The 23439-nt window shown below is 45.0% G+C and overlaps 1 long non-coding RNA gene across 2 annotated transcripts; it reads left to right on the top strand.

Annotated features, from left to right (window-relative positions):
• Positions 1-1932: 1932 nt before the first annotated feature.
• Positions 1933-7453, top strand: LOC120399246. 2 transcript variants are annotated; one of them, XR_005595048.1, is made up of 3 exons: positions 1933-1985; positions 6514-6767; positions 7329-7453. It is a non-coding gene; the product is annotated as an uncharacterized LOC120399246 (long non-coding RNA). The 2 variants fall into 2 exon arrangements; XR_005595047.1 differs by lacking the exon at positions 1933-1985 and adding an exon at positions 2238-2399.
• The last annotated feature ends 15986 nt before the right edge of the window (positions 7454-23439 follow it).

Raw genomic sequence — 23439 nt, 5'->3', positions numbered from 1 at the left:
GCTAAAGCCAACATTTAGGAACCACTGACATTCACAAAGCCGCTTCTCAGTTCTACCTAACTCTGTAGGTGCCGAAAGGCCCCTCGCTGCTTAAGTTTCCCCTGGCAGGCACATGCAAAGTCACATATATGTGTAACTTTAGCACCTTCATAGCCAAGATGGTGTCTGCTCTGGCCAAAAGAAGGTGCGTGCAGGAATGCAGCAGGGAAAGATCCTTCTACCCGAGGGGCACCTGTTCCAGCCCCTCCTCCCCCACACCCCCGGAGTGAACACACACGTACCGGAAGAGTACAATGAATATAAGAAAGGGAAATATTTATTTACAGGGGGATGAATGGAGAAAAGTAACAGGGGGACATATAGGGGGAGCAGTAAAACAGAGGTGCAGTCAACACAAGGCCCCACAGGCCCAGTGGGAGCACAGTCTGAAAGGGCAGACACTGAGCAGTGTGTCTGCACACAGAGTTCAGGAGTCCTGAGAAAAGTTCCAGTCCAGGGGTGAGTCTTGGGGGCTCCTCGTCGTCTTCGGGCCAGTGAACTTTCCCCAACAAACCCCTCCAGTGCCCTCTTCTGCTGCTCTCTGCAAAGCCACACAGAGCGACAACCTCCCCGCTTAACTAGCTAACAGCCTTCCTCCTTATTTCCAATGCAAAGTCACAAGCCCCAGTAATTACAGCCCCAGGCTGCTCTGGGTAGCAGTGATACTAGGTCCAGCTCCAGTTTGTCCTCCTGGGGCAGTTCCTCCCTGGCACAGTGCTCCTCCTGGCTCCTGTCCTGGGGTGTCCCTGGTCATCCGCTCTGTCCCAGCAGGTTCTGGCTGCTTCACTCTGTGAGCGCCTGCTTGCAGCAGCCTTTCTGTCTGGAGAGAGAGAGAGAGAGAGAGACACACACACACACACACACACCCCGCTCTCCCATCTCCCTCTACTCCCCCTAAACCCCAACAGCACTTCCTCCTTCTGGAAGAATCAGCACTTCCCTCCTCAGGAAAATGATTGAAAGGGGCCATGCTCTTGAACCCCAAGGAGCAGGGGCGGCTCTAGCACACCAAAAAAAGCTGCTGTTGCCTAGCGGCGCAATCTGGGGGCGGCAGGTTGGGCCAGCGGTGGCCCCGCAGCTCATGCGAGAGGTCCACGGAGCCGGACGACGGCGGACTGCCGCCCGCACAGCGGCGCGACGGGGCCGGCTGGCTGGCTCTGCTGGGCTGGCGCACAGCTCAGCGCGCAGCGGCCGCCGAGCGCGAACCGCCACGCCGCCCGCCCGCGCCCGCCGAGAGAGGCTGGGTTCCCCGCCGCTCCCCGCGGGCGCCGCGGTGCCCATGCGCGCGGGTCCACCTGCTCCCGTGGACCTGCCGAGCCTCAACGCGAGCGCGAGCGGAGGAGGAGACCGAGGGAACGAGGAAGGAGGCGCGCAGGCGCCGCGCCGCACAGCCCTGCCCTGCTGGCCGCAGCCTAGCCAAGGAGGTTACATATGTGGATGCCACCCCCCCTCGCCCCCATTGCTAATGGGCTGCTCAGAGCCCTCATTCCCCGCAGGATTCTCAAACTAGGCGTTTCCCCCACTCCTTTCACCTGTGAGGCCTGAGCCAGTTGGCATTTTTGGAGCACATCTAGTCTGCAAAAAAGGCAGCTGGGGGAAGGTGGTGAGGACATTTGGGGCTGGCTGATTGGCATTCGTGTGTGTGTGTCCCAGTTGATTCTAAAGCTGAGGGCTGAGGGCTTAAACCCAGGGCTGGATTTATGGACAGGCTACCCAGGCGACTGGCTGGAATGCCAGGCTTTGTGGGGGAGGAGCCACCAGGCTCGGGGTGCTGTTTTTGTTGTTAGCAACAAAAGAGACTAGAATGTTCGAAGTAAAATGTTTTGGGTATTCCATATGCAGAGTCATTTTTCACTAACAGCCTAGAATGTTCTACATCTACATCAGGGGTCGGCAACCTTTCAGAAGTGCTGTGCTGAGTCTTCATTTATTCACTCTAATTTAAGGTTTCGCGTGCCAGTCATACATTTTAACCCTTTTTAGAAGGTCCTTTTCTATAAGTCTCTAATATATAACTAAACTATTGTTGTATGTAAAGTAAATAAGGTTTTTTAAATGTTTAAGAAGCTTCATTTAAAATTAAATTAAAATGCAGAGCCCCCCCAGACCGGTGGCCAGGACCCGGGCCATGTGAGTGCCACTGAAAATCAGCTTGCGTGCCGCCTTCGACACATGTGCCATAGGTTGCCTACCCCTGTTCTAGATCTTTGTAGGGGTATTCAAAAGTTTAACGAATGGAGGGGAGGGGCACCAAGGACGCACCTCCCCTAGGGCGGCATTTGATGTAGAGATGGCCCTGCTTAAACCCTCCCTCTATCTAATTTGGAGCAAGGACATGAAGTCAGGTGTCCCAGAGCCACGTGAGTGCCTGAACTACCAGGCTGCAGCCTCTCCTATGTACCCGTGATGGTGGTGGTAGCAGAGGGCAAGGACCCTTTCAATCTCTCCAGCTGGAGTTGTGCCACTTCGTATAGATAATTAAATAGTCATTGGAGCAGGGACTTGTGGATCTGGGCCCTAAACCCTATCTCTTTCCTCTGCATTTTACACCTGGCTAGCTTAGGCAGCTCCCCACTCAGCTTGCTGCCTTCTGAGAATCCCTTTCTTAGGCACCTAACTCTCCCCATACAATGCACCGGAGCTGGGGTGCTTAATTCAGGCAGCGAGTTTCACTGGGTGGCAGGGTGCCTAAGAGTTAAGTGTTGCAACTCTTAGCAATGCCAAGTTCCCTTTGTGAATCTAGCTCCTGGTCTTATAATGGAGAGTGTTGAGCAACCTTAACCAGAAGCAGTGCTACATGCTCTGCCTATAATTAGCTTATTCACTCACTTGAAATATTGTATGTAAAGGGAAAAGATAAGCGGTAAAATTTGGTAGAGGCTTTGTCTCTGATTAACTGGGTACTGTGTGGCATTTGACTGTATTATTAGCATCCAGCAAATACCTGCAGTATTTGCCATATTCATTAGTGTATAACATGTCACACCACTAATTGCTGGAATAGCTGCTTTTTTTCCCTCTTCTTTTTGGTAGATAGCTGTGTAACATGCACAAATACTATTAATAGTGGAGACAATATTTATTCAGCATGCAGGAATAATACTTCCAACATAAAATAAATAGCTTAAAAATTTGTCAACACAAATCATTAGCCAAACCCCAAATCTTGTTAATTGTCTTTTGAGATGCTACTTAATGGCTTTAAACACACCAACCCGTTAATGCAAGCAGATTGCAGTAGTGTCATATGGAGCTACGTTTCTTAACGACTGGTCCTTGGACTGGCGCTGGTGCCTGAGATCTCCCTGACACAGTTTAGGAAGGCAGCAAGCCGGTCCCTGGTATCAAAAAGGTAGAGAAACACTGATATAGAGGATAGAGTAACCTATGTCTGAAACTCTTACCATAGCATACTGCCTTTTAAAGTGAGGTCAGATGATCTAAACAAAGAACTACCAAAACAGAGTTGAATTAAAGCACTGCAGAAATGGTTATAAAATGTAAGATTCTGTAATCATAGTTCAACAAACTGTGATGTTAGCAAATCACCGACACAGAAGAGATACCACAGTTCTGATGTTTTCTGCTGGCTGCATTGTAACAATCAAATGGCTGGTTTAATTTGGTAGATGTACTGTGAGCCTCTCAGCCACGTGCCTTTGGAACACGTGAGGGTTAGCTTATCACAGACAGCCTGGTGCCATAGCACAGAGTACGGACAGAGCCTACAGAAGTCCTGCAAGATACTTACTGTGCTTTAGGGGGGAAATGTGTGTTTGCACTGTGGTCAATTCCCCTTGGCTACCCATGTAAAGTGGATGCGCAGCAGCCATAAACCACCCCCTCTGTCCCTCCTGGCAGTGGCCCTGCATAGAGGGCCTCTTTGGCTCTATGCCAGCCCCTCTAGGAGCCCCTGCAAGAGGATGCTGGATGAGGCATGGCTGGGGCAAGCCTATATCCTGCCTATTCTCCAGTAGTGCACGTGCCCACAGGTCCCTCACCAAAGGCTCTTACATAAATTAAGTTGTCTTGGGATAAGAGGGAAGATCCTTTCAAGGACTGAGAACTGGTTAAAAGACAGGGAACAAAGGGTAGGAATAAATTATAGATTTTCAGAATGGAGAGAGGTAACTAGTGGTGTTCCCCAAGGGTCAGTCCTAGGAGAAATCCTATTCAATTTATTCATAAATGATCTGGAGAAAGGCGTAAACAGTGAGATGGCACAAGTTTGCAGATGATACTAAACTGCTCAAGTTAGTTAAGACCAAAGCAGACTGTGAAGAACTTGCGAAAGATCTCACAAAACTAAATGATTGGGCAACAAAATGGCAAATGAAATTTAATGTGGATAAATGTAAAGTAATGCATATTGGAAAAAATAACCCCAACTATACATACAATATGATGGGGGCTAATTTAGCTACAACTAATCAGGAAAGAGATCTTGGAGTCAGCGTGGATAGTTCTCTGAAGATGTCCACGCAGTGTGCAGCGGCAGTCAAAAAAGCAAACAGGATGTTAGAAATAATTTTAAAAGGGATAGAGAATAAGACGAAGAATATCTTATTGCCCTTATATAAATCCATGGTACACCCATATCTTGAATACTGCGTACAGATGTGGTCTCCTCATCTCAAAAAAGATATACTGGCATTAGAAAAGGTTCAGAGAAGGGCAACTAAAATGATTAGAGGGTTTGGAATGGGTCCTATATGAGGAGAGATTAAAGAGTCTAGGACTTTTCGGCTTGGAAGAGAGGAGACTAAGGGGGGATATGATAGAGGTATATAAAGTCATGAGTGGTGTGGAGAAAGTGAATAAGGAAAAGTTATTTACTTGTTCCCATAATATAAGAACTAGGGGCCACCAAATGAAATTAATGGGCAGCAGGTTTAAAACAAATAAAAGAAAGTTCTTCTTCACACAGCACACAGTCAACCTGTGGAACTCCTTGCCTGAGGAGGTTGTGAAGGTTAGGACTATAACAGGGTTTAAAAGAGAACTGAATAAATTCATGGAGGTTAAGTCCATTAATGGCTATTAGCCATGATGGGTAAAGAATGGTGTCCCTAGCCTCTGTTTGTCAGAGGGTGGAGATGGATGGCAGGAGAGAGATCACTTGATCATTACCTGTTGGGTTCACTCCCTCTGGGGCACCTGGCATTGGCCACTGTCGGCAGACAGGATACTGGGCTGGATGGACCTTTGGTCTGACCCAGTATAGTCGTTCTTATGTTCTTAAGGTGCATGGTCATCTCAGTGTTACCTTGTGCTTCCCCTGACTCTCTTTTTCACAGCTGTTGTCTCTCATCTTAGATTTGGATTGCAGGCTCTTTGGGGCAGGCGCCATCTTTTTGGTGGGTGTCTATACAGCATTTAGCACAATAGGGTCCTGATCGGGGCTCCTAAGCGCTACTGCAAAAGCATAATTAATATAGTAAGTTTGGCCAGCCCCAGGGTAGGGGAGACACAACCTGCCCACCCCCCACCATCTCCTCCATTGATACACTGGGCTCAGTGCAAGTGCAAAGGTGAATTTCCTTCCTGGGACTCTTTCACTTAGAAGCTACCTCTGTCTGTCCCGTTATAATCCCATAATCCAATTTATTCTGTTACACGCAGTCTTGATTTACAGTACATTCAAAGCTGTAATGCAAACATCTCTATACTAGAAATTACACTAGCTTAATGTAGTTGGACTGTGAGGAGGGGAAGAGACGCAGATCTGGGCTGTAGTGATATATCAACCTCAGTATTCCTCAAGCAGCATTTATAAGGAAAAAGTTAACTCAGCCTGAGGTGTGCCCCTACTAGAATAGGGTAATAAAGACTCAGGCACCATTTTAGCCATGGCAGGGAGACACAAGTAATGGAGCAAAGACCATACATAGGTACAAGTGGTTTTATGAGTACCACTGCCATCACTAGTCCATATAATCAACATTAGTATTTGGTAGAAGGCAAAAGTGAATAGCTAAGAGAAAGAAGCCAGATAGATCATTATGTCATGGCTCTGCCCCAGTGTTACGGAGCACTCACAAGGTACATTTTTCCCTCTACAACTAACAAAAATAGTGATAGGTATTTCTCCTGCAGGACACCTGCACAAAAGCCAACCTCACAGTGAAATTGTCAGCCAGCCACACACATCCCAGTGCAGTGTTTCCAAAACTGTGGGGGTGCATGGAGAACTACTGTGACCCTAGGCACCCCTGTATTCACACCCTCCATACTACTGCAATAATATTTGTACAAAATATGCTTTGTGCAGTATCATATGAAAGCTAATAACACTAGTTATTGATATCATTGCCAAATGCATGTGTTAACTTTTTAATGTGAAGTTATGAATTCCCTCTGTATGCTGTCACTAGAACATATGTCTGACCAGACAGCCTCACCTAGGCAAAGGTGATTAAACAGGCTTGTTCTAGACAAAGGAATCTGGGTTCACCTCAGTTTATGTATTAGCAGTGAACAAAGCCATCAAGCTAAGCCTGAGCCTCAGCGTGAGAGACAGAGAATTAACATGGCTCCTGGACCCCAGAGCAACACAGGAGATTGATTCTCCAAGCGGCCTTCCCAACTTGTAAGCCAAAGGCGATCCTGTGGGGATATAAGGAACACAGAGAGACTATCTTTATCCTTCACCTTAGGAGACAAAGGACCCAGGCGATTTGATCTCTGTGATGGATCCCAGCCAGCAAATGCTAGAAAGAAGACTGTGGGTGAGAGAAACCACCATGAACAATGACTGGATCTTGCTAGATTAAGTTTTAGACTTTTGGATGCATGTGCTCACTTCTATTTATGTGACCATCTCTACCTTTATCATTTTGACTTGTTATCGCTTAATCCCTGCTCTTTTGCTAATCAACCTATTTTACTTTTACTATAAACCAACTCAGGGCTGTGTTTGAAGGGAAGGGTGCACTTATCCCAGTTATATTAATAAGCTGTGAGGTACTGACTCTTTAATAGAGCAGTGAATTTAATATCTTCTGTGAATGAACAGTGATAGGGGCTATGCATTGCAAAGAAACACCTCTGAGGATCTTGGGGGCTGGAGTTCACTGGTTGTTACCTGCGAGGCGAGGTGTGGTCCGGGAGAGCCTTGAGGAGTTTGCTGGTGAGGAAGACAGAGTGGTGTGGCAGGGAACTGACACACCGTCTAATCACCAGCAAAGCTCACTCTTGCAGAAGCAGAGGGGTAACAGAGTGGCTCACAGATCTATGCGTCCCCTGCAGCGTGTGACAACTACCCAGTAACCTTCTCACTTGTTTTTCAGGTTCAGCTTCCATTCAAGAGTGGGAGCTCATCCCCATCTCCAGAAGCTTGGAGGACCACAGAAGATGCACAAACTAAGAGTGTTTGGTGCCTCAGAAAATGCTGTAAAACGAGAATCTGACTAGAGCTAACACATGCACAGCCTCTTCTTTTCAAGTTTAATTATGAACAGTACTAGAGTACAGATGTCAGGGATTCCATTTGCAATATTCACAAAGGCTTTGCTTTTCTGTTCCTTCTGAGGAGCACTTCAGCTTGTAAAGACAAAGATACTCTCTTTTTTCTTTGTTGGCTGCAAGATAGCAATACAATTACTGGTATCCTAAAATTACTGGCATTAAGCAGAGGTGCAAGAAAGGAAAACAGAAAGACAGAACAACAGAAAGAAAAAAAGCAAGTGAAAATTTAAAATTTTTTTTCAGAAAAAGATTTGCAGTTATAATTGGTCCAGCTATCTGAATTCCTCTGAAGGCTCTGCACATTTATCATCACAAATGTCAAAATTTCCATTGGCAACCTTCATTACGTTTCTCAAAGTCAACCATCAACACCCACACACGTTAGCAGACAGCACAGCATAACCAATAATATAGTCAGTAGGTGTAGTAATCATGCTGTGTTCTCGCTCTTCCCATCACTTTCTATATATATTTGTAAAACAGATATAAAATACATCTAGGCAAGAGTCGGTCTTGCTTCTCTCTGCACATATCATACAAAGATGACTTGTCTCCAAAAGGATCATTCTGAAACAGACAAGTGCACCATCTCTGCTAGGTTAACACTGCTACATCCTCCCTATAGTTGCAAGGGTTCCTCCACCCACCCAAACCATCACTTATGAAATTATTAAGTATAATAGTTTGCCGCAGAGAACAAGAATGCACTTTCTTATTGAACATTTTGCTATAGGTGACTGTGTGAGCACATACAGATGTGGTCAGTCATGACAATTACTCACACCTGAATCTCACCATGGTACAAATGTCAAACCATTCCATAAACTGACTTCCTACTCTGCTGCTAGCTGTCCCCGTGCTCCACCTCGCCCAAAGACATGTCTTCAGTAGTAACCATGTACTTCAAAGGACTAGAAGCACAAGGAGACTAAACACTGAACAGAGTGGCCTAAACAAAGCCTGCACATTTGTAAGGGGATCCTCTGGAGGTTTTATTGCCGCTGGCTTTGGAAGCGTGCACAATGAGATAGAACTACAGAGCTTTCAAACACTCAGTCTGGTTTTCAGAAATAGCGAGTGGCCCCCATCCACTGTTGATTTCAGTGGGAACTGGGAGTTTTCAGCATTCTGCAAGTAATGACTGCTCCCTGCCCACTTTCGGTGCGTCTTGAGTAAATGTGTGGCTTCATCTCAACTGCCTCCAGCTAAATGTCATTAAGGCAGAAGTGTTCCTCTGCCCACCCTCAGACACAGCTGAGTCACCTCACGCTCCCTCCTCAGCTCAGGCTTTCCATTAACTCCGCAGTCTGATCCTTGCTGTTGTCTTTAGGCCTGAACATTGCTTCTCCTACCATATCTACCAATCAGCACGTTGTGTATGCTGCTGCCTTCATTCCACCTCTTCTGAAATTCTCAGACACCCAAATCTCTACTCTTGATTCATTACAGTATTCCGTTTAAAACTGTCCTCCCACAGTTTCCCACCTGTTTTCTAGCAGCATGCCTGTCTCACGGAGCTCCCACTTCCCCCCTCATCGAACACTGGCCTCCACTCTGCCCCACCATATATTATTTTCATGCATGTTGCAAGAGCCTTCTGCTTTGCAGCTCCTTAATTAGACTAGACATTCTGTATTGCTCAGCTTTCTCAGTTCACATTTCATTGGAAGATCCCTCTTTTCTTCTTAGGTTATAGATAGTAATTTCTCCCTGCAGCTATTTTTTTTTAAATGTAACCTTGTAACTATTATTTACTTGGGAAATACTTTGTATGAAAAACTATAATGGGCGCAGAAGTTAAGGTTGGAAAGGGGTTTCTATTATAACCTCATTTTCATTCATCATAATTTTATGAAACTGTCACCTTTTGAGTTCAGATTTTCCAGGCCTGGAAGCTGTATGTTTTTTTGTTTTCTCGGAAAGTTTGAGCAACAGAATTTCAGCCATTATTGAGTGAGAGGAGAGTGAAAAAAAATACTTTCCCCAGTATATAAAAAAAATCTTTGTAATTCCTCCCACCCACACCCCAATCTACCCTTCAGCCTAAATTGCAGAGATTTGAACATTGCCATTTGCCATGGAAACAGCCCTCCCTGGGTAACAGTGGGGCCTTGTCCTGGAGGGAAAATGTTGAGATTTGACAGAGTTATGAGTATTTGGAAATCAACTAATGAGCATGTGCAGTAGAATGTTATTGTTTTACTAAACTTATTATGTGTGCAGCTGGTGACTGCATGTGCAACCAATTCAGTTGTGCGCTGAGTCACACAGGCTCCGGAATGGCTGCAAACCGACCATAGGAAACAAAGACCTAGAGGAAGAGTTATATCCCATAGCTGGAGTAAGCTCCTGGAGATTTCTTAGCTGTGTGGGAGTGTGCTCGTCTATAGCTCCACTCCTGTGGAGTTTAGCCTCAATTCTGTAGAGCAGAGGGGCTCCATGGCGTGATTGAAACATTCAGATAAACTGCTGCCCACAGAGTAAGTTCATCTATAGCTATACTCTCTAGCAGTGTAGGAGCTCTGCTGGAGCTTAGCTTAGCTTCAGGCAGAGTGGAGTCTGCTCACATGGAAAATGCTAACTAGTTATTCTTCTATATAAGTAATATAGTCAACCAAGGAATTATACCAAATACCACTCTGTATGTGTATTTCTGTGAGACAAAGAGAGAGAAAGAAAGAGACAACAATAAATACTGACACTAATTACTCTTCAAAGGTATGCACATGCAAGAATAATATCCTCGGGGCAGAGAATGTCTCTTACTATGTATCTGTACAGTGCTGAGCACAATGGGGTCATGATCTTGGCTGGGCCCAGTAGGTGCCAACATCACACAAATAATACCCTGCTAGACATGTAGTACCTTGGCATGGGGGGAAACATTCAGACACATTCCTTAGGGAGAAGAGAAATTATCTAACAAAACCCACCAAAACTTCCACATCCATCAATGGGAGTTGCATGGGCTTATGACCACTCAGGTTGTGGTGCTGAGTCAAGAAAGAGATATGGAATCAATACAGGAATTGTCATATGAGATAAGACCAGTCATCTAGTGAGACCATTAGTTTGTTGCTGATACTGGCTAGAACCAGACACTCCAGAGGAAGGTACAAGAAATGCGGTAGCTGGCTACTACGGAATAATTCGCATCTAGGGAGAAGTCATTTCTAACCCCCACCAGTTAGAAGTTGATGTATGCACTAAAATGTGAGGGTTTATTATTACCGTAGGGCCTAGTGGCTCTGATCAAGGTTAAGCACTTTACACACACATAATAAAAAGACACTCCTGGACCCGACCTCTGAGATTTTACAGTCTACACAAGTGAAGAGATATCATTGGGTGAGTAAAACAGAGAAACAACCCTGTTTATTTTAATAAGTGGAAGTGTCAGATCCCTTCTACATGTTCTCATTATCTGTATACATGTCTTATTATGACAATGAGCTTAGTGTAAGTATACAAGAAAAAAATACAAGATACTATACAAGGATCTTAGCCTGTTGGGGGAAAAATGTCTGATACAATACCTTCAGATTTGCGAAATAGGATGTGAATGTCTAATAGAGAGAGCATCATCCAAGCTGAAATTTTGACATCTGATTGCTTACTGATACAAGTTTAGCAGTCTATTAATGTGGGATTTTGCCATGGAATACAAAAGAAGTATTTAAACCCTGCAGAGACTTACACACGAGTAACTCTATCCATGCATAAAGTTATGCACCTGCGTAATTATTTGCAGGATCAGCAACTAAAACTTGGATTGTATTACTCGGGAATAAAACAGTCCTGGCAAGACTACTAGCATGGGCATATACATCAAAAATGCAACACCAAAGTGAACAATATAAGAAATGTATAAAAGTCCTGGTGACATAGAAAAGAGAGAAAAATGATGTGGCAAATACAGGGGGAAAGGTCATGAGAAAAACCAAGAAAAGTAAATTGCATTAGCAGAATAATAGAGCATGACCTTACCATTTGGCAAAGAGGTAGAAATCTTAACCCTAGGAGTCCTATTGGTTTGTGGTTGCTGGAAAGTTGGCTAGAAATGGAGCATTCAGGATTGACTCAGCTCTAGGGTTTCTGCTATAAGCAAACTAACATATGAACACACCTCCCAGCTCACAGTCACTCTCACAATGAACAGTTATAATAAATATTGTGTTATTCCTAATATTTTGCTACCCTAGGCAACCACTTATTTCTGCCCTGTATGATACAGCCTGGAAGAACTAGATATTGTAGAATCTCTTTGCTGCTCCAGTTTAGTCCAATTTTATGATCTTAAAAATTGTCATTTGGTCAGGAACAAAATATTCATTGCTCCCTGTTGAGGAGCCATAAATTCTCATTAACCAAGCTGAGCATATTTCTTTACTTCCTTGATGAAGCTTATACATACTATTGCAGTTGGCTTTTCCAGTTTTATTTGTACTGCCAGTCCCTCAATTAAATAGGAAAAGCCCAGAAGGCTTGATAGTTTTTATTTCCAGGCGATTGATTTTATAGTGTGAGTTTTGGTCCAGTTTCCTTGGATCATGAATAGATCCATGTAAGTTCTTCAGCTGGGTGAGCTGGCATTCCGAGTTACTGCTGGTTCCTATTCCAAGCTCTGCCAGTCAGGTTTTGTCTTCTTTCAGCATTAGGCTTGATTTGAATTGCCAAGAAACAGAAATTGAGGTTTGTTTTTTTTTTAGAGGAGAGTAATCGGTTTAGAATGTGTGTTTGTGCCCAACACATTGGATTTTGAAGGAGCAAGCACCTTAGATGTAAAGCCAGAGATATTAGAGGGTAATTCTTGCTTTGAAAGTAGTATTGAGTTAGATTTAATTGTAATGGAAAGCTTTATGCAAATAGGAAGCATTTTTAATTTATTAGGGAACCATAATCCTACTGAGTTTTCTAGGAGATGTTTTTGCTTGGGATTTGAAGAAAATGTTTGCCAGATGCCGAAGGGATAATAAAATGCCTATGTCTATCATTTTCCCAAATATTCTGTGCATGAAGAAATATCACATGGGAGAAAATTGTATTTACAGTAATGATGAGGTCCTATGAATCAAAGAAATAAATAGAGGGAGGAATGGATACTGACATAAAGATTTGAAATATCTGCCAATGTCAGAACACATCCTGAAAAAAATATCTTTTGATGCTACCAATCAAAACTCAAGGGAGAAACCCTGAATAATTACATGATTTTGGGTTCTGTGCTTTGGGATACAAAGAGATTCCATTTTTGAGCAGAAGGGAGGTGGGTAATTGTGTTGCGCAACTTGTAATTTGCTCACATGTCTTTAGAAGTAGTTTAAGTCCAGTGAACAAGATTGTTTGGGGCTTCAATCAAACAAGGTTGTATTTGGGGTGGGGGTAGGGGGTTAAACGTGCACTGGTCTCAACATGTCAGAGACTGAGAAGGCTGAGCGAGATGGGGCTATATGTTTTATGCTATTCTAGATCTCTGTAAACTAGTTTATATTTCTGAAAGTATGAAAGTTAATTTTATAACCTGATATTCATTTACTAATTTAGAAGATTTTCTTACCAGACATAGGTCAAATGACCTTTACATAAAGGAAGGTGCCTTTTTTGCTTCCAAATAATCCCTAAGGACTAGTTGACAAGACCCTGCTATGTTCAGTACTAAAAAGTATGCTTCATCAGGTGAGCGTTTGATACGTTCTTCCCTCTCTTTGAAGGCAAAGGTGAAACCTGGCCACCTGTATTGAGACCTATGGCTTAGCCTGATGCTTTTGCAGTCTCTGGGTTGACTCTAACAGAAAAACATCAGCTTGGTCTCTTGTTTTGTAGAAAAAAATTGAAGAAAATGGAGTTAACATTTAATTTCACGAGGATTTTTGGCAACTATTTGGTCATATAAGTGGAATTCTTCATGGTACTGTGGGACAGTATTCCTGTTCTCTCACTTGTGTCAATCATGGCAAAAGCAGGTAAAATTAAAACCACAAATAAGCACATTTGAGAGATAATTGCAAAATTAAGGTCAAGATTTACTGTTAGCAAAACTATATAAACCCAGACATAAAGAGAATGAACTAAACTGCAATTAAAAACACAAGTATCACAGGCCTTCTGTCACAGGTTTCACCCCCACCCTGAACTTTAGGGTACAGATGTGGGGACCTGCATGAGAACCCCTAAGCTTAATTACCAGCTTAGATCTGGTTGCTGCCACCACCCAAATCATTTAAAACAGCTGTTTATGAGTCATTTGGGAAACTCTGTCTTCCCTCCCAAAATCTCTCCTCCCTAGGTACTGTAACCCTTCCCTGGGTAACCTTGAGAGTCTTCTCCACCAATTTCCTGGTGAACACTAATCCAAACCCCTTGGCTCTTAAAACAAGGAAAAAATCAATCAGGTTCTTAAAAAGAAGACTTTTAATTAAGGAAAAGGGGTAAAAGAAATACCTCTGAGAGATTAGCATGCAAGCTACTCTCACAGACAACAGATTCAAAACACAGAGGATGTTCCCCTGGGCAAAAACCTTAGTTACACAAAAGAAAATCCAATTTGATTATCCCTCTAATGCAAAAAGACAAAGTCACAAAGGGAAATAAACATAAGCTAATTAATTCCTTCTCTAATACTCACTACCCTGGTTGATTCCAGGATCTTTTCACTCCAGCACAGAATTTAATGAATAGAACAAAGGAAAAATTTCCCTCCTTCCTCTTGAAAAATCTTGTCCCCGCATTGGTTCCTCTGGTCAGGTGTCAGCTAGGCTAGGTGAACTTCTTAACCCTTTACTGTCTGCTTATGACACCTTCCTTTTTGCTTTGTCCACATCTTGTGATTACTTTTTAATGAGACTCCTCCCCTCAGAATCAAAGATAGCAAGAGCACTGAGCACGCACCAATAAAAGAGAGGCCATCAAAGCATTCAGAGCAACATCTCATCAGAACCATGTTAAACCATGTGGAGTGAAGTCTTCAGTATTTTAACTTCCATTTTCTAGTCATGTAGTGAACCACATGAATGTTTTGAAAAAGTTAACTGTTGCAAAACAAGGGTAGAAACAGCAAGATAGGTCAATAAATTAAGAGACCTAACCATGCCTAGTACATATTTTATTATAGCTATTTCAGTGGAGACTTCACATTATTATATTTATTTTTAAGCCCTGACCAGGTGCTTGGCACTGTACAAGATATAGTCCCATGTCCAGAGAGCTTACCATTTTAAAGGTGTAAGGTACCTTAACATCACAAAAAGGCCTACACTAGAAGAATCAAAACACAACACAAATTGATCACCGCCCCTATTGATCCACATCGGTCCAAGAGGCAGATTTACTGCAAATCCAAAGAATAGTCTGAAGGGCCTGTCACTAGTGTTCCAATTGGTTACAGTTCTTGAAGATCCCCTCCAAATCCTCAGCAAGTACATGTTGCCTAATGCGAGTTCTGACTGAACGAATTCCAGGCAGTGGAATGTGCGCACTCCAGTCTCTTATCATTAACATCAGAAGAGGCATACGACTCATCTTAGCCTGGCCAGAAAACAACGCTAACTGCATCTGACTGTCTTGAGAGAGAGACGGAGAGTGAGACAGTGTGTGTTTTCATATGCCTTCTTTCAGAGTCATGTGGTACAACCGACATCTGGGGTAAACAAGTATTTTAATGTTTTTATAATCTATAGTGTAGCTAGGCATTTCCTGGCTCCTTTGAGTAATGGCCACATCTCTGAGGTGATCTATTTTACTGTGTACTGCACGTGCAATGTTATCTCAACAATGCACCCACGGGCTGTAATGCTGTATAAAATGGAGCTGAACTGAGGCATTTTTATAAGATAATATATGGCATATTATTAAAATTCCCCTTCTAAATAAAACAGTTTTCAAATCACGCTAAAAACATTACTGACCTTTGGAGATTTAAAATGTAAGTCTACTGGCAAGTCTTTCTGAACCCTTATGTAGCTATAAATAAAGCAAATTATTTGCATATTCCCATTACAACAGAAGAGGCCAATTTAACCGTTCATGCATTAGGGAGCCATGCCCCTTTTAGCATGTGCATTGTTTGTGGTGCCAAGAGGCAACTATCTATGTATTGACGCCTTTCAGTGATGACTAGTTCCAGTTTTATAGTAAACTGACATCTAATGGAAAGGGTTCAGTCCTATGATAAATGAGGATCAGGACCCAGGCTGGGATTTATTACTTCTTCAGTGCTTTCAGTTTTATTGTGTAATTCAAATGAGACCAAAACAAGGCTATGTATCACACATTTACTAACCTAATCAATTATTGCAGATGTATTTTAAAAATAAAACCAGGTCGGGATTTCTGAGCCTTTGCTCAGACTATGCCTTCCTCCCACAACATCCAATAACTCAAAACTTCCTCATTTACACCACAGTATTCTTTGGGATGGATACTTACACAGCACTTTAAAGGAGATGCTGCTTCCCCCATGCTCCAGAAGTGATGCTGTGCAAATCTGTGCAAAGGTTTATTAGATATGCTCCTGTCATCTAAGGTTCACCAGTTGTGGCAGGTTACTGAGCACATCTGCTTCAGATACAGGTTGGGTGCAGCCTTGTAAATCCCTCATGCTCAAAGGCAGGTCCACCCGGGCGGGGCGGGGGGGGGGAAGTGGGGCAATTTGCCCCAGTCCCCGGGCCCTGCAGGGGCCCTGCGAGCCCTGGCCCGGCAGCGGTCTGGGTCTTTGGCGCCATTTCGGCAGCGGGGGGCCCTTCAGTGCTGCCGAAGATGCAGAGCAACTGAAGGGCCCCCTGCCGCCGAAATGCCGCTGAAGACCCAGACTGCCACCGGATGAGTACAAGTGCCACAGCTCCCCTGCTTTGCCCCAGGCCCCCTGAATCCTCTGGGCGGCCCTGTTCAAAGGCAGCTGCTGGTGACTCTTTTGTGGGTTGCCATGATCTACAGGTTGGGAGTCACAGTTTTGGAGGGTGTTTGACTAATATGCTTCCTAAAGAATAAAAGTAGACTGTAAGGGAGGTGGGCAAACTACAGCCCGAGGGCCACATTCGGTCCTTGGGACTTTCCTGCCTGGCCCCTGAGCTCCTGGCCAGGGAGGTTAGCCCCCGGCCCCTCCCCTACTGTTCCCCTCCCCCGCAGCCACGCCGTGCTGGGCCACCAGCGCTCTGGGCAGCATGGCTGGCTCTGGCCGGGCCCCATGGCTACGAGCTCCTACTGCTCCGAGCGGCATGGTAAGGAGGCGGGGGGTTGGATAAGGAGCAGAGGGTCCCAGGGAGCACTTAGGAGACAGAGAGCAGGGGGCAGTTGGCTAGGGAGGATGTTGGAGGGGCAGTCAGGGGACAGGGAATGGGGGGGGTTGGACAGGGAGTGGGAGTGCTGGGGAGGCCTGTGAGGGGGCGGGAGTGTGGATAGGGGCAGGGCAGTCAGGGGACTGGAAGCGGGAGGGGTTGGATAGGTGGTAGGGTCCCGGGGGCGGTTAGGGGTGGGGGGTCCCAGGAGGGGGTGGTCAGGGGACAAGGAGCAAGGGGGGTTGGATGGGTCAGGAGTTCTGAGGGGGCAAGTCAGGGGGAAGGAAGTGGGAGGGGGTTGGATGGGGGCGGGGGCCAGGCTGTTTGGGGAGGCACAGCCTTCGCTACCCAGCCCTCCATATAGTTTTGCAAGCCCGATGTGGCCCTCGGGCCAAAAAGTTTGCCCACCCCTGCTCTAAGGCCTGGTCTACACTACACAGCTAGGTCAATGTAAGGCAGCTTACGTCAACCTAAATATATCAGTGTCCACATCTACATAATAACTCCACCTCCACAAGAGGCATAGGGCTTATGTCAGGGTAATTAGGGAACAAAGTATCTGTGTAGATCCTGCATTGCTTACATTGGCTCTTGGCTCCCCAGTCAGCTGCCCCCTCTATCCCCTCCTTCCCCGTTGGAATGGGGAGCCGAGATCCCTGGCTCTGAGCCCCCCACGCTGCCCTTCTTCGGTCAATGGAAGCACTCCTTCCATGTGAGGATGTGCAACACTGTGCAACACCGGCAGAAGGAGGTTAGTGTGGACAGCAGCCACCGCAGTAATTACCTAACATAGACTGACTTAGGGCCATAGTGTAGACATGCCCTAAAAACAGAACCGATTGCAGATTCTATTTTTTCCTCTTTTTTTGAAGACTTTCCTGGATTTTCTTCTTGCTGCACTAATGCCTATTTTCATCTGCTCTCCTTTGGAAAGATTTGGAGACCCTTGATATATTTGCCAACTAATTTACAAGAATTATTGCATTGTAAAAATATTCAGAAAAGCTGGATGCAATTGATTTTTCGTACAAGATGACTTACTGGAAAATATATATTTGGTTAACCCTTTACTCCCTTGAGGCACTGTACCAAAAACACTTCCAACTGAGCCCTTTAAAATCACCATATTAACTTAATAAGAATCACACATTAGGGAGGAGTTTTCTCAGTTTGAGAATACTGGTCAATACTTACCCCTGAATAGTAAAGCATGTATATTAGGCCCATAAGGGGGTTAATGAGGAGTTATGGACTATGTTGCTTTCACTATGCAAATAACACAGCTCTCTATGGCCTTTCTGTCTCACCATCTAATGCTGTTGAACAGCTGGCCTAATGTTTGGCTGAGGCTGACACACGGATGAGAACTAGAATAAATAAAATAAGACTGAGGTAAGCTTTGTAGGTTGAGGAAGCAAGTATAAAATCTGGCCAGGGTATCCTCTGCTCCATGTACTGAGGGTGCCTGCCGGTCATGTGTTAGTTACCATAGTGCACAAACTGAAGGTGTTGCTGGATCCCTAGTTGCTGTTAAATGATCATTGCCAGCAGTGCCTAGGAAAGGCCGTCCCCTCCATCCCCCCACCTTGGTTTGACTAAGAGATTGCAGCTGATGCAGATGTTGCTATTATTATTCATATTACTGTCACACTTAGGAGTCCTACCCATGGGCTAGGATCCCATTGTGCCAGGCACCATAGAAACACAGAACAAAAAGATAGTCCCTACCCCAAAGAGCTTACAGTCTCAGTGTAAGTATACTACTGTAAGCATATTGTGTATTCACGCCTAATTATTGCATGGCACCACCCCTATGACAGCCTAGAAATTAGATCTATACAGAACACATTAACCTGATTATTAAAAATAAGACAGTTACCTATTTCATAACTGGTTTTCTTCGAGATGTGTTGCTCATGTCTATTCCATGTTAGGTGTGTGTGCTCGTCACATGCACTGGTGGCAGAAGTTTTTTCCTCAGTGGTATCCATAGGGGACCAGCTCTGGCACCCCCTGGAGCAGCGCACACATGCCGCGGTATAAGGGACACCGCCGGCTCCCCCCACCCTCAGTTCCTTCTTGTGGGGAAGGAGGGTGGGTCATGGGATGGACATGAGCAACACATCTCGAAGAACACCAGTTACAAAACAGGTAACTGTTGTAAAAGCAGCAGTGATCTGTATGCTATGTATGACCTGTATGCTCAAAAGGTCTGTTACACCCCACCCCCTCCTTTTGTCTCCTCTCCCTCTCTGAATACCTGTGAAGTGGCTTTCCCCCCCCTCCCCCCGGAATGTTTGTGGGATGAATGGGCTGGTTGAACAGCTGGAAGATCAGAAGAGCTCCCAGAAAGAAGGTGTCTGGGACTCTAATTAAGCAGCACTCACACACCCAATGCATGGACACTGCCTGAGATGGAGTGTGACCAACCAGACATGGCCAAGTCATCTCTAGTCACAGGGCATGACACTCTGATTAGGCAGCGATCACACACCCAATGCATGGACACTGCCTGAGATGGAGTGTGCTGTGTGACCAACCAGATGTGGCCAAGTCATCTCTAGTCGCAGGCCATGAGGAGCAGGTCCTAAAAAGGGGAAGGGGCCATGTGCTCAGGAGTGCACTCACAAGCTTGTACCTCCCGTGAAGGCCCTTCGCCCAGACAGCCTGACCAGTGGTTCACTGCGTTGCATTCCATCATGCCTTGGGAAGACTTACCTTCATCGCACCATCCATCGCTGTGCTGTGGGACACTTACCTTGAAGGATCCTGACATTTCCAATGCCATGCCTTTCCTGGGAGCATGAGTATGTGAGTGTGAATGTGTCCCCCTCCCCTTCTTTTGAGCTTAGCTATCAATATAATAAACGTGCTGCTTCCTGCCAAACTCTGGTGGGTCATTAGTCCTCCCTAAGCTTACTAGGTGACCCAATTTCGGGTAACAGTAACTGTCTTCTTCAAGTGCTTGCTCATGTCCCTTCCATGTTAAGTGACTCCCAAGCAGTGCCAATGGAGGCAGGTAAGAGTTCATGGATGTGTAGCTTGTAATACAGTTCTGCCAAACCCAGTGTCGTCTCTGGCCTGCTGAATGATGGTGTAGTGTGCCGTGAACGTGTGAACCGAAGACCATGTTGCAGCTCTGCAAATGTCCTGGATGGGGACATGCACCAGGAAGGCCATGAGGACACTGGCACTCTCGTTGAGTTGGCCTTCACCAGAGGCGGCAGTTGGACCTGCGCCAACTCGTAACAGGTCCGATGCAGGAGATAATCCAGTTGGAGATCCTTTGAGAGGACATCAGAAGGCTTTTTATCCTGTCTATGTTGACCTGCGAAGGGGCTTGGTACACTCAGGTAAAATGCCAAAGCACGTCAGACGTCCAGGGCATGCAGCCGCCTCTCCTCATTGGTCTTGTGAGGCTTAGGACAGAACACCAGGAGGAAGATGTCCTGGTTGATACGGAAGGAAGACACCTTCGTCAGGAAGACTGGGTGGGGTCGCAACTGTACTTTGTCTTTGTAGAAGACCATGTAAGGTGGTTCTGAGGTCAGGGCTTAATCTCTGACACTCGTCTAGCCAATGTCACTGCCACAAGGAAGGCAACTTTCCACAATAGGTGGGAAAGGGAACAAGAACCTAAAGGTTCAAAGGGCAGACCTGTGAGTTTGGAGAGAACCAGATTGAGGTCCCACTGGGGGACAGGATCCCTAACGGGAGGGAAGAGCCTTTCGAGGCCTTTCAGGAACCTGACAGACATCCTGTGTGAGAACCCCGATCTACCCTGGATCAACGGATGAAACACCAAGATGGCAGCTAGATGAACCTTGATAGAAGAGAGAAGCAGGCCCTGATTCTTCAGGAGGAGCAGATATTCCAAGATTGACTGCAGAGACGAGTGTGTCGGGGAGATGCTATGCTCCAGGGCCAGCTCCAGGCACCAGCTTAGCAAGCAGGTACTTGGGGCGGCCACTCTGGAGAGGGGCGGCATGTCCAGGTATTTGGCAGCAATTCGGCGGAGGGTCCCTCGCTCCCGCTCGGAGCAAAGGACCTCCCGCTGAATTGCTGCAGATTGCGATTGCGGCTTTTTTTTTTGGCTGTGTGGGGCGGCAAAACCCCTGGAGCCAGCCCTGCTATGCTCAGATGCCCAGTGGGAGAACTTCGTCCACTTTGCCAGGTAAGTTGCTGTAGTGGAGGGTTTTCTACTTCCCAAAAGGACCTGCTGCACCTCCCTGGAGCAGACTTGCTCCTCCGGGTTCAACAATGCAGCATCCACACTGTGAGGTGGAGGGAGGTGAGGTTGGGGTGCAGTAGGCGACCATGGTCTTGTGAGAGACGCTCCAGGCCGAACCAATTCAAAATAGCAGGTTTCCGAGACTCAGGCATCCTGCAAGACCTATTTACTTGGGCTTTTAGGGAGGATGGGGCTTGATGATGCTAATGCTTATGCAGGAGGCATTATGTTGGGGTCAAGTCTTATTGGTGGGGGTAAACTGCAGGTTTTACTTTGATTATATTATTAATATAGAGTAACAACACTTAGAGAGTGGACTCCATAGGCTTCTGCACAGATTGGATTTCTAGCCAATAAATGAAGTAGAATAGAGGGCTATTGTTTGAATGCTACTTAAAATTAAATCAGTTTTTGGAATCTTAACATTTCACAGCACACACACACTCTCTCTCTTTGGTAGTTTAACTCCCCTCTTAAGATTTTCTTATTGACCTCATCACTGGTATGTGTTAATGAATCAGATTTTGTTGCAGTTTTTCCAGGTTCAAGCCACTGAATGAAAATTCCGGTTAGCATGCTTTAGGGGTAGTTCATTAAAGTTAGCTTAAGTTTGGTTAAGAACATAATGTCTGCTTTACGTTTGTGACTAGTATGGAAAAGACCCCAATCAGCAAGTAAAAGAAGATCATAAGAATATGTAATGACCAGCTCATGCACTTTGCCTGGGCATCCCAGGTACATATCTGCCCTGACCTACTAAGGCTTGCTTGCATCACTGTTAAGTTGTATGTAGTCCTACTAAATATACTCCCAGACTGGTTTCAGTGTCTGGCACAATAGAGCAAGGTGGCCTATGCCACTGCCACGCACACTATATTGCTATTCAAACCATCACCATTGCATCTGCTATGGACTTCCCACCCCCAAACCAGAGCACAACTGATCATTAAGTATGCAGGGTCAGAAGCTTCCACATTCTCATCCATGGTGAGTTGTGCACTCGGCCTCATTGTCTAGTGTTGCAATGGCAGGGCTTGCTCACCACAGAGGTACAAAAAAGTCTCCTATTTGGAAATTCTGCAGCCACTGCAGCGTGTCCATAGTAGTGAACAATTTAGTCCCACTAGTCTGTGATCATGGTCCAGATCCAAGCGAGATGTGCCACCTGGTGAACATTATCTTCAAGTATTGCCCTCATCTAGCTACTCCAGAGATAGTGAGTGGGCATAATCATTGCAGCAGACATGGCTGGTCTCCATTTCTGACTCTCTGCAGTACTACCAGAATAGCCTCTGCTGCCTCACAACTGCTTTTCAAACATTCCAGCCAAAAGTTTCTTGCTAAACAAGGAATAAGAGCTGAGCATTCATCTTGGCTTCCATTTTGAGAAAATTACCAAGAAATGGCATGGAAACCCAAGGATTTTAGGGTGTTTCCTCGGGGAATTATGGGAACTTCTCAAAATTGCCCACCAGTCACTGCATCAGGGAGCTGATCCAGAATCTGTGGGACATTTGCCCAACGGATAGTAACTGCAATGGAGTAGAACAGCATAAGCATGGACATGTGACAAAACTGCCCGAGTCAACTTGGCTAGTGTGGACATACTGTAAAATTGGTATATATATATCATTGATTTAATTATCCAGTGTTGACACAGTCTTTATGACTAAGTCACCCTCATGGCACTGAGGATCTGGAAATCCCAACCACAGCTAATAAAAAAAATTTCTTGGAACTACATAGAATGACAGTATATATATATATATATATATATATATATATATATATATATATATATATATATATATATATATATATATATTTTACTAACTTTGGCTCAGAGCTTCAAGCACTTTTAACTGATCAGGCTTAAACTACATTTTTACAGGGAGGCTGAAACCCTGAAGCATAAATCATAGGCTTAAAGAAAAACAACTGCGTAACAATGTGAAACCAACTGTATAACAGTATTACAAGATATACAGAACAGGATGCACTTGGACACTACTTTTCTGCTCATTGGCTCACCAGTAATGAGGGATCATAAATCAGAGATAGAGCATGAAAATCAAAGAAAAGTAAGAGGAAGTGTCAAAATGAAAACCTGGCAGGAATTACCAGTATGAGAGAAAGGAAAAAACTCCAGATGTTTAAAAAAAAAGCGTAGGGGAGATTCAGTGAACCTAAGATCCACTAGCAGAAAGACAAAGATGAAAAGACTCCCACAGAAAAGGTCTATCCAGACAGGAAAACATACATAGAAGAAACAGAAAGGAAGAAATATTCAGCTCTCCAAAAAACAAAGGCCTGGAAACTCTTATACTAGAAATATTCCACTTGAGGTCTCTAAATTCACTAAAATCCAGTTCACTAAATCCAGCATCACCATGGGGGCACCTCATCACCACAGCCACACAGACTGTAATA

Source organism: Mauremys reevesii, linkage group 2 (genome assembly GCF_016161935.1).
Source record: "Mauremys reevesii isolate NIE-2019 linkage group 2, ASM1616193v1, whole genome shotgun sequence".
Taxonomy (NCBI): domain Eukaryota; kingdom Metazoa; phylum Chordata; order Testudines; family Geoemydidae; genus Mauremys; species Mauremys reevesii.
The sequence above is the reverse complement of the archived record's forward strand: the minus strand, read 5'-3'. Positions and strand labels throughout refer to the sequence as shown.